This window comes from Camelus bactrianus, chromosome 7 (genome assembly GCF_048773025.1).
Source record: "Camelus bactrianus isolate YW-2024 breed Bactrian camel chromosome 7, ASM4877302v1, whole genome shotgun sequence".
NCBI lineage: Eukaryota > Metazoa > Chordata > Mammalia > Artiodactyla > Camelidae > Camelus > Camelus bactrianus.
This window is the reverse complement of record NC_133545.1, coordinates 28,291,223-28,303,837: the sequence shown is the minus strand read 5'-3', so window position 1 is coordinate 28,303,837 and position 12,615 is coordinate 28,291,223. Positions and strand designations below refer to the sequence as shown.

The 12,615-nt window shown below is 33.9% G+C and overlaps 1 long non-coding RNA gene across 1 annotated transcript; it reads right to left on the bottom strand.

Annotated features, from left to right (window-relative positions):
- Positions 1–2,000: 2,000 nt before the first annotated feature.
- On the bottom strand, positions 2,001–12,061 carry LOC141578249 (uncharacterized). The gene is made up of 3 exons (XR_012508390.1): positions 12,015–12,061; positions 10,343–10,535; positions 2,001–2,227 (listed from the first exon to the last, which is right to left on the bottom strand). It is a non-coding gene; the product is annotated as an uncharacterized LOC141578249 (long non-coding RNA).
- Positions 12,062–12,615: the final 554 nt, after the last annotated feature.

Here is a 12,615-nt window from a genome sequence, read left to right as displayed (position 1 = left end):
CCTTTTATTGCTTCTGTGTTTGTATAGATTACCTATTTGTGATCTGTGCATATTGGGTGTTCATTTTTTTTTCTTTTTGATTGGTAAGAACATATTTTGAAGAGAAAAAACCTGATCTCAGGTTACTCTATAAACAGTGTGTAAATCAAGGCTCAGAAGAGGATCTTGACTTTTTCTAGTTGATTCAATATGTATTTATGAAATCACTATTATCTGTAAGTCATGCTTCAAGATTCTGTAGGACCAAAGAAATTGAGTATGGTATAGTTCTTAACTCAAGAAAATTACAAGTAAAATGGAGAGATTGATGTGTCCACAATGTGCCAAGGCTATACTGAGTCATGTGATTAATTCTGAATTTGACAACGAGAGATGCATTTTTAATAGAGTTATCTTTAAACTATTTCTTGAAGACATGCTTGTTTTGCAGCTGGTTGAATGAAGGCCATTCCAAGTTACACAGAACATGCAGGCATCCAACCGTGAAGAGGCTGAGGAATGTGTTGCCTGCAGAAGCCTGGTTCTTCATCACCTCAATGCATTTGTTTGCATTTACTTTGTGAGGTCTTCACTGTCTGGATACAAGCTCTCAGGTACTGGGAGCTGGGTCATTCTCATAAGTGTTCTCAGAACTAACTGTGTTTATGGAAACTGACATATTATTAAATCTTAGAAGATCCTAATGTAGAAAGTCAAGATTTCAATTCAGCTTAGTTAGAATAAGAATAAGTAAGTGGATTAGATATTTGTATTAATCAAACCAGTGCATTCACTTCCAGTAAATATGTTACATGTATGCCTTTAATACACTCATAATCAACAGAATCAGAACAAGAGTATTATTTATAAGATTCAATAATCATTTAATGGCCACAGTAAGGTGTCCCTACAGGACACTTTCTAACTCTTTGCTATAAACTTTGCTCTGTGCATTTTTCTTCTCCTGAGCTCTCTGATCATCTTCATAACCATTACTCTGAACTCTTTCTTGGGTAGATTGCCTGTCTCCTCATCACTTATTTCTTCTTCCTGGATTTTATCTTGTGCCTTTGCCTGGAACATATTTCTCTACCACCTCATTTAAATTTCTATTTGTATATTTATGTATGTGGTAGGTTAGTTACATTTCTCAACCTTGGAGAAGTGGCCCTCTGTAGGAGATGTCCTATGTGTCCTAGCAGTGTACTTCTCTCTCATCACCCAGAGGCCTGTGGCCAGCTGGTCCCAGGGTAGATTCTGGCCTGTGTTTGTGGACTTGTTTTGCAGGTTGCGAGATCAAAGTTTTCTAGCTTCTGATGTCTGCCCCCTGGTGAGTGAGGCTGGCCTAGAGGCTAGCGCAGGCTTCCTGGTGGGAGTGGCTGGTGCCTGCTTGCTGGTGGGTGGAGCTGGGTCTTGGCTTTCTGGTGGGTAGGGCTATATCTAGGGGCCTGTCTAGGCAGCTGTGGAGTCAGCCTTAGGCAGAGTCAGCCTATGCCTAGGCATATGTCCCCACCTAGTTAGTTGTTTTGCCTGAGGCGTCCCAGCTCTGGAGCCTAAAGGTTGTTGTGTGGTGCCATGTCTTAGTGCTAATGTCTGAGCAAGATGTCAGCTTCCCAGGAGAGTTCCTTCAAATGAACACCCCTGAAAGTCCACCACCATGTCCATGATCCCAGGGTGAGCCACAGCCACCCCATGCCTTCCCCGGAGACCCCCAAGCCCAGCAGATAAGTCTGGCCCAGGCTCCTATGAAATTACTGCTTTTGTCCTTGGTCTCAGTGAGTATGAGATTTTCTGTGCACCCTTTAAATGTATAGTCTCTGATTTTTCCCCAGTCTCGCAGAGCTCCTGTAATCAAGCCCCGCTGGCCTTCAAAGCCCAACACTCTGGGGACTCCTCTTCCCAGTGCTAGACCTCCAGGGTGGGGAGCCTGAGGTGGGGCTCAGAACTCTCGCTTCCATGGGAGAACCTTTGCAATATAATCATTCTCTGGTTCATCGGTCACTCACCTGGAGGGTATGGGACCTGATTATATCGTGAGTCCACCCCTCCTATTGGTCTTGTCATGGTTTCTTCTTTAAGTTTTTAGTTACAGAAGATCTTTTCTGGTAGTTTCCCATCTTTTTTATTTCTAGTTGTTCTGCAGTTAGTTGTGGTCTTGGTGTGTCTGTGAGAGGAGGTGAGTTTCAGCTCCTTCTAGTCCACCATCTTGAAAGGAACTCAGAAAATTCTTAAGAAAAAGCTAAAATACCTAAGAATAAATTTGGACAAGGAGGTGACTTGTGTATTGAAAAGTACGAGACATTAATGAAAGAAATTGAAGAAGACACAAGTAAATGGAAAGATATACCATGCTCATGCTTGGAAGAATCAATATTGTTAAAATGTCCACACTACTAGAAACAGTCTACAAATTCAAAGCAATCCTTATCAAAATTCAAATTGCATTTTTTGGAGAAATAGAACAAATAATCCTAAAATTTGTATGGAACCAGAAAAGACCTCTAATAGTCAAAATAATCTTGAGTAAAAACAAAACTGGAGGTATCATGATCTCTGCTTTCAAACTATACTACAAAGCAATAGGGATTACAACAGTATGGTATTGGCATTAAAACAGACACATACATCAATAAAACAGAACTGAGGGCCCAAAAATAAACCCATGTGTATAATGGGGAAAGGATAGTCTCCTTCAATAAATAATGTTGAGAAAATTGGACAGCACCATGCAAAAGAATAAAATTCACCCACTATTTTACTTCATACATAAAAATAAACTCAAAATGGATTAAAGACTTGAAGGTAAGACCTGAAAACACAAAACTCCTAGAAAAAAACGGTCAGTAGGCTCCTTGACATAGGTCTTGGCAATAATTTTTTGAATTAACATCAAAAGCAAAAGCAACAAAAGCAAAAATAAATAAATGGAACTACATTGTACTAAAAAGCTTCTGCACAGCAAAGGAAATCATCAACAAAATGAAAAGGCAACCTATCGAATGGGAGGAAATATTTTCCATCATATAGCTGATAAGGGGCTAATATCTAATATATGTAAAAATTCATACAACTTAATATCAAAAAAAAAACCAATTAAAAAATGGGTAGAAGATCCAAACAGACATTTTCCAAAAGAAGACATAAGATGGCAAACAGGTACGTGAAATGGTGCTCAACGTCACTAATCATTGAGGAAATGCAAATCAAAACTACAATGAGATATCACCTCACATCTCATAGAATGGCTATTATCAAAAAGATTGGTGAGGGTATGGAGAAAATGGATCCCTTGTGCACTGTGTTGGGAGTGTAAATTGGAGCATCCACTGTGGAAAACAATATGAAGACTCTTCAAGAAAGTTAAAAATAAAACTACCACAAGATCCAGCAATCCACTTCTAAATATTTATCTGAAGGAAATGAAAATACCAACTCAGAAAGATATCTATACCTCCGTGTTCATTGCAACATCATTTACAATAGTCAAGGCATGGAAACAATCTAAGTGTCCACTGGTGGACGAATGGATAGAGTAAATGTGATCAACATCTCTATCTATCTATCTATCTATCTATCTATCTATCTATCTATCTATCTGCATTAGAATATCCTTCTGTCATAATAAAGAAGGAAATCTTGCCATTTGCTATAACATGGATGGACCTAAGGGCCTTATGCTAAGTGAATAAGTCAGGGAGAGGAAGACAAATAACCTATGATCTCACTTATATGTGGAATCTTAAAAGGAAAAAGAAGCTCAAAGATACAGAGAACAGATTGGTGATAGCCAGAGTAGGGGGTGGGTAGAGGGTGAAAGAAATGGGTGAACTGGTGTTTGTGTGTTTAAATAAATTGTTTAAATTTTAAAAATCTAGCTGTTCTCCAACTTATTTTGCCAGAGACTTTTATTTACTTAACATATTGAGCTAGTGTTTTGCTTAAGATGCTCTGAGGTAATGTTCTCTTGGATGATTAAAATGACAGTAAGAGTTAGGAAGTTATTAAGAGAGGAGAGACTAGCAGCTTCTTAGCCATGAGGCTGATTACAATGTGGCTAGGAGAGGATTAATCAGGGTTTCATCTGGGAAATGACAGTGAAAGTGGAAAGGAGTGTGTGAGTGTGTATGTGTGTTTGTGTGTACGCAAGCATATGTACGTAACTATGTGGGAGATATATATGAGGTTTACTAGAATTCCAAGTCTGATTAGCTGGGAGGATGGTCTGATCTTAACAGAAATATGGAATAAGGGCAGAAATATATTTATGGGGGCATATGTTCAGATTTGTATATTATTAGATTGAATTTATAGAACAGGTTCATTTAGCAGATATACCATGTATGTATACATGTATACTTTGCAGAAAGTTGGAAATGTGGGTTGGCTTTAGAACATAAAAGAGAGGATATGCCTGTAGGTAGAGATTTTGGAGTCATCCACATAAAGGCGCTAATTGAATCCTCGAGCATAAATTAAATGGCTAAGAGGAAGCGAGCAGACAGAGAAAAGAAGAAGGTCAAATACAGAACCTTATATTAAGAGTTTATAAGTAAATTAATGGAGCTTGTGTATTCTGTGTAAGTATGTGTTTGTGTGTGTGTCCATTCCATTTGAAATATTCTGAGACATAAGAAACTAGTGGAGGTTCAAATAAAACCCAGAGATCTAATTTTATGTTAATTTTTATTGTATATAAATGAATTCTTATGCCCAATTAACTCTTTTCCTAAGAAAATAATCAATTTATACACACAAGTAATTAATAATAAATAATTCCTTGAAAAAAGATACAAATATTAGTAATTTCATGGGAGAGCAGTAAAAATCAACCACAACTGAAAACGAAGAAAAGTATCAAATGCATTTCTGTATTTTCTATTGAATTAATGGGCTAAATATGAATAAATGGGCTAAATTTGAGCATGAGTTAAGTCAGAACTCGTAATGTTGATCTTTCTAGTGAAATGAAACAGAAAGCATGTTTGTCAGGAAACTGTTAAATTTTTTTTCACTGGAAACTTTTAAAAAAGGGTACAGAAAACTAACACATGGGAACATTAGACCCTCAGTACAAGATTCTAATATCTATCCCTCGAATCCTATTTAAATATTTACACAAATTGCCTAAATTAAGAAAGACGTTAATGAGGCATGAATATTTACTGGCTTTAGTCAGGAAGTTAATACCCTAATAATATGAGACAACTCACACACGTTCCTGTAAATTTAGCATATATTCTTAATATTGAAGCTACAATGACTCATGATTTTTAAGTTGAAGTAAAGTTTTTTTTTAAAGTAAAAAGTATGGCTTTATATAGGTGAAAAATTTAATCCTCAAATTTGATGTATTTAAGAAATAATAATTATTATCACCGGAGGAGAAATCTATGAACTCCTCTCCCTTCCACCTCATTTTAGCAAGTATGAACTGCTTATTAAGTAAGGGGCTTTGTGAAATTTAAACCTCTTTAGGACCATTTTACTTGCCAGGAGGTGGCACTGATGCACTTTGTTCTATGGTCCAGAAAACCAATCTATAAGCCAAAGGTTACCTCAGCTATGCATTATGTAATGTAGTGTGAATTAAAACATTTTACTTCATTCCACTCCACACCCTTCAATTATTTCTGTTGTTTGTTAAGATTATTAATCTCACCATGTCTGTATTAAAAGCCCAACTTGTTTTACTTCAGGAACATAATATATGATTTAAATAAATGACCTGTTTTATTTTGTAGTTTATTTTAAAGAAATGGTCTAGCCTTGAAAAGAAGAAAAAGAAAAAACACAGTTTTATGTATTAAAAGTACAGAGGTTGTTAGGTTTATAAATAAACTGCAAAGATGCCAGTGGAGATCAAACACAACATAATTTAGGCAGGGATAATGTGAGAGCTACTGTGAACATTAATTTCCACCATCATTTGTAATTCTTGTTGTCTTAGTGGATATATTTTTTCTTTTATGAAGAGATTTTTACTTTTTATATCCAGTAAGTTATGAGATGATCTCATTTAAGAATTCAGAAGTTAACACATTTTAATTTTATCTTTAATGTTTAAAAAAATTGTATTTTCATGTTATTATAGAAATTCATATAGATGCTTGCTTGCTAAAAATTAAATGAAAAATTGAATGCTTATTTAGGAATACAACTCAAAGAACTATTAGTGTGTTATATGCTTTGTGTCTGACAGTATGCCACTGCTGGAGATATAATAATGGGAAAGCTTAACATCTTTGCCCTCAAGTAGCTCACAAATTCGTGTTACGCAGTTATTTGTACACCTTAATTATTTTGATATCTTGATACTGTAATGTTGCCAGACTGAACTAACGAAGGGCTTGTGATGCTTCTAGGAATTAAGTAAAATTAGGAATTTGGAAGATACCTACAGAATCTTTATGCTTCCTGGAATAGTAATGTTTGTTTTGTGAATGTAAATCACCTTTTAACTAGTATTTTAATATTGTTTCTTCATGCGGTATCCACACTTGCTGAAGAAAACTGCTTGTTCAATAAAAGACAAAACCGAAGTGCTCTGTGAAGAAAAATTTCCATTTTGAACTTTGGAAAGAAGCTTGGTAATACAGGTAAGAATAACTTTTTAAGTCACTTCAAGGGGCTATCAAATCACATTGTTGTACCAAATTCTCACAGAAATGGCTGTCTGTTGTTATACTCCAGAAGGCATATGCTGTATGTTGTTTACAAACTTTATATCCATTGAATAAATACTTAAAGAATGAGTAAGCAAGTATAAAATGACAAGAGAAAGCAGCTTGCCAACTATGGTTTTTAAAGTTCAAGTTCCAAAATTGTAGTCCACACAATAGGCAGAATTATGCCTCAAAATTACAAGTTGGTTATTGTTTGGAGTTTTATACCCCTGAAGTGACATGATGACTTGGAGGAAAGCATGAACTCTTGAGTCAGATTTGCCTGTGTTCAAGCTTTTGAAAAATGACCCATATGAATATTCAATGTTGTGTAAAATCTCCATGTTGCAGTTGTATATCAATATCTTGTTAAGCTAAACAGTATTTAATGTCACAATGATTTTAAGTGAAGCAAAATATGGGAAACTATAATTGTTTTCATGTCATTGTTATAAATGTACCTATCTGCAAGTAGGTTTTTTTTTTTTAGCATATCAGTAACACGGGAAGGGTTTGCTCAGGCATTTATGAGTCTTTCTTATTATGCACCTACTCTCTGTCTCTCACACACAAACTCACTCATGTTTATACACACACAATCTAGATCACGAACAGAAAAAAAAACTGTTTCAAATTTATTGATGAAAAACATTTCACGTTGTTATGATCAAATAAATAATTTCTAACACTTTTTTTAGTAGTAGAAATTTTTCATTAAAAGAAATCTTAAATAGATGGCTAAAATATAAAATATGTGAAAGAGGAGTTATTTCTTTCGGTTGAAGAGTTGTTGAGAGTCTTGGGCACCCCGTATTGATTCATTTCTTTTAATTAAGAAATTTCTAATTTTTTAGACTCTGAACCACAGTAACTTAACCCCAAGGCTACAAATTTCTCAATTTGAAAGACAGTAATTTTCTCCTCCACAAGTCATAAAAGCAACATTTAATAAGACTTTTATTTCCCTCTCCTCTAGTAAGAAGAAAATTAAACCATAAAGTTCCTACCTTTTCCCTACTTGCATCTATTTTTGTTTTTGTTTATTTATTCTATGTTGGAGTTTATTCTGTGCTGTTGATCTATTTGTCTATCTTTATGTTAATATCACTCTGTGTGTGTTAATAACTGTAGCTTTATAATAAATCTTGAAGTCATGTAGTACAGTCTTTCAACTTTGTTCTTCCACATTTGTTCTTTTGGGTATTTTAAGTCTTTTACGATTCTGCATCAATTTTAGAATCAGCTTCTCAATTTCTAAAAAAAAAAGAATCTCCAAAACAAATAACAACAATAAAAAACAAATAAACAAAAAACTCTGCTGAGATTTTGATTGTGATTGCACTGATGCTACAGATTACTGTATTGTGTTTTTTCACTTCCATTAATATTAAAAGACTTTAATTTCTCATTAGATTTCTTCTTTGGCTCATGTGTTATTTAGAAGTCTGTTATATAGTTTCCAAATGTGTGGGGATTTTCCTGATATATTTCAATTACTTTTTTCTAATTTCCATTATGTTCAAATAATATTCATCTTATGACTTGAATACATTTTAAGGTTTGTGATGTTTTATGGACTGGAATACATTTTCCGTGTGGACTTGCAGTTAGTGTATATTCTGCTGCTGTTGGGTGAAGTGTTCTATAAACATAAATTAGGTGAATTTGTTTCTTAATATTGTTTAAGTCTTCTGCATTCTTACTGATTTTCTACTTGTCCTATCAATTGTTGAGATAGGTTTTTGAAATATATGATTTATTGGTGGATTTGTCTATTTCTCCCTGCAGTTTTATCAGTTTTTGTTTCATGTATTTTGAGCCCTATTAGGAGCATAAATTTGGGGGATTATTATGTCATTCAAATGACTTTCTTGTCATTATGAAATAAGCTTCTTAATAGTTTTGTTATAAAATCAACTTTGTCTAATATTAGTATAGCCGTTCCAGATTTTAAAAACTATTGTTAGCTTAATATATCTTTTCCCACCCCTTTACCTTTAGTCTTTTTTTTTCTTTCTGAGTTTTTTTTTTTTTTCAATGGAGGTCCTGGGGATTGAACCCAGGACCTTGTGCATGCTAAGCATACCATTGAGCTATACCCTCACTCCCCATAGAAGCCTTTATATTTAAATTGGATTCCTAATAAGCATCATATAGTTGAGTCTTGTTTTGTTTTTGTTTTGTTTTGTTCTGTTTTGTTTTGTTTTGTCTAATATGACTGTTTCTGCCTTTTCAGTAGGGTTTTCAGACCATTTAAATTTAATATGATTATAGATACGGCCAGTTTCATTGAAGTATATGTTGTATTGGTAGCTGAGATCTTTGGACTCCTTTCTTTTTACTTTTTTTAAGGCTGGATGTGGTTGGCATGTCACCTAGTTATATAATTTTTCCTGTGTCCTAGCTAATAATTTGGGTGATAGTATAATTTACTACCCAAACCAGGACACTTTTGAGAATGAAAGTGTGCTATTAATTGTATTTTCAGGATAACTGGTACAAACTAGGTCACACACTTACCTTATTTATAACTTTATTCTTACATACAATATCTCTTTATGTACCTATTTAAGCAGACCTTTTGAGTGAACTTGAGAGGGCAGGCCTGGTCATCATATACTAAGCATGTCACGACTAGTGTCAAAAGTAGATAATATGGAACAATTTCAAGATCAAGATTATCAGACACCTGAAACTTCAGCACAACATATTTGTTAAGAGTCACTGAATAATACATAAGAACACACAGATGGGATTTTTGTTTATCCCACGTTAATCAGTGGAATTATGGGATTTTTGAAACTTTTTTTTTGAAACTCTTAAAGATATATTTAAATTTAAAAAATCAAACCAGCGTTTTTGAGCTATGTAAACAAAATATCTAATCCAAAGAATTCTATACTTTGTAAAAAATCAGTTTAACATTGCATAGATTTTTAAGTGATTTTATACGTGAGTGTAATAAGCACACATACAGATCAGTATGAGAAGAATAAATACGATAAGTATTGTGAAATTTGTGATACTCAATCACATTTCTATGATACAAGTTATTTGGAGACAACTGACTGTAAATAAGTTTAGTTTTTGTTCAATTCAGTTGTATCCTAGTCTCTTAGAACTGGTATACCATACAAATGAAATTCAGAGCATTCTATAAAAAATAACTTACATCTCATAATTTTTCTGTATTAAAAATCTTTTTACTTAACACATTTTCTAATCCAATGTTTTCATAATCCTATGTTTCAGAAATTCCGTAGAGGTCTTCTTTTCATTGGTATAAGACAGAACTCAAAGGGCATTAAACTTTCGCAATTCACAATAACTGTGTTATTCTTACACCTATTAAAAAAGTCTTTTTTCAAACTTTGAAAAATGAAAATAATGATTTCTGATTATCCTTATTCTTTCTGTATACGTCATTTCCATTAGAAATTAAGTTAACAATGGCAAATTGCTCTAAAAAAGGACTTCATTGAAATTTGTGGTTCCATGTGAATAACAGCTGCCAGACAGAGCACAAAACTTAATTATATACAGTTTATAAAGACAGATTTGTATTCATGAATGCATGAGCATTAATGACCAGGAGAAAGAACTTCTGACAAGCAATTATTTCATTATGAAAACAAAATTTTAACTATTATTCTCATTATGCAGGCATACCTGATATATGGTTAAAACATGGTTTTACTTACATGTCCCTTAACATGTTTTTGGAATCGCTCTTTGGGCCTGGAAGCTCTAGGACCTTGTCTCAGTCTCCGCTTGGAGTGCTTCCTGCACAGCCCTCTTCCATCTCTCCACCCTCTGCCTTGCCAACTCCTCATCCATCAGACATCAACTTAAACATCAGTTCCAGGAATGCCTGAAGATCATCTTCCATGAGTCCTTGAAGAGATCAAGTGCCTTGTTATCCTATATCATTGCAATGCTAGTCTTCTATAGTAGTAATAATTATATTGTGATATAAGTAACTAATTATTTATTGTCTGCTTTGGGAGCTATGGTGCAAATGACAAGACAGTAGGAATCATGACTTGCCACTGAGTTTCCAGTACCTAACAGAGCCAGGCACAGAGTAGGTCCTTAACGAATACTTATTGATTGTGTTCATTTATGACTGGAGACAGGAAGGTGAGTGGATGAAGTGTAGCTGTCGATGCTTATATAGGAAAACATGATTAGATAAGTGTCTGCCTGTGTTCTAAAATCCTGAGTATACAAAAGATGAGATGTGAAAGCACTTGAATTGGGAGTACTGTTTAAATAATTAAGGTGATTAGTTTCTTACAACAGATTTGTTTGTAACTTAATTGATCTGAATGCTTTGGTAAGGTTAATCTGGTTGATTAGTTAGGACTCAGAGCTCATGAGTTTGAAGTTGGACCTTCTTCTAGTTAATTTCAGTCAAAGAGGAAGGACTGTTTCTATGGACTCACACTGTAAAAATACCCAATTGTGTAATACATGGTCCGGATGTTCATCAGTGGTATTAGTCAAGAGTAAGGTTGTCTTAAAACAACTGCATTTGGTGTGTAATGTCACTGAAAATTCTAGTTAACAAGTACTGATTGAGCAACTGAGATTACTGGGAGAGTAACTGGCCTGATGAATAAACTTATCTAACAGAAAACCAACACTGAGTTCATCTCTTAAAGACAGTTGTTATCATTTTGCATGTGAAGCTTACTTGGTAGTGGATCTACCTCCACTTCTGATATGAATTAAATAATGCCTAACAATTCTGCCATGTCAGTAGATAAGGTGATAAGATTCTCATGGTCAGTCATACAAGTTTCAGCTGAAGACATTTGATTTATTCAGTTAGTCTCTCCATGTTTATGATCATTTGATGATGACTCTTTTCAAATGAACCTGAATTTATATCACAATTAACAACTTATTTTGAAAACTTTCTCCACAAACCATAGTGTAAAAAAGCAGGCATTTTGGAACAAACCTTAATACGTAATTTTTCATTGACTTTCACAGGAATATTTGAAATATAGGCAATTTCTTCAACTATACATTTCCTAAATTAGTCATACATGTAAACTGTTAGCAAACCTCGAACTTTTAATCAATTTAGCTACTCATTACCTGTAGTATACTAGTCATACTTCATATGCTCTATTCCAGTTTTGCATTGCCACCAGCTTTATACTACCACTTAGTACTGTTTTATAGACACTATATTATAAAGCAAATAATTTGTTAGATAATTTAAATGTAAATTGGTAGATATTAAATTATAGAGACAAATTTTTATACCAGTACTTGAAGAAATATTTTTCACACTGAATCTTAAAGCAAAAATAAAGACATTTTATTGAGACAAGCTCGAGAAAGGAAAACTATGTACACTACCTTAGAAATTTGAATATCATGCAATCAGGCTGCCAGGCCCTGCTAAGTCAAAGGGAGAAAGAAAGAGAAAATTAAGTCAATTGGATTTTTCATCCTATTTAAGGGAAGTATTTTGGCCCTCTTAATGATCCCCCAAATCCTTTACTGAGTCAGAGTTTTTCTACTAACATACTTTTGTCTAAGTACCTGTGAAAACAGCCTCAATCTATCCACTTCTATCACAAGATCACAAGATTGATCAGATCAGGGAAAAGTCAAGTTACTGGGATAAATAAGATAGTCATGCAATTTATTTAACTTACTGAAATATTATCTAATTCTATTTTTTAATGTCTATGTAAAATTGACTGGAGCTATTGAAAGACTATTCTAGTTAGTCTGTTTCCAGCTTCTCCATTTAACCCTCAATACTAACTTCAGAATTGTATTTCTGAAACTCCTATCTGCTCATATAAACATTCAGTATTCTTTATTACCAGGAAAGAAGTCTTCAAACTTTAAGTCACTAATACTTATTTAAATATTATTGCAATCTATCTCCAAAAGACGTTTATAAGGCTTTTATCAATTATTTCCTATAATTTCAGGTAAATATTACTCA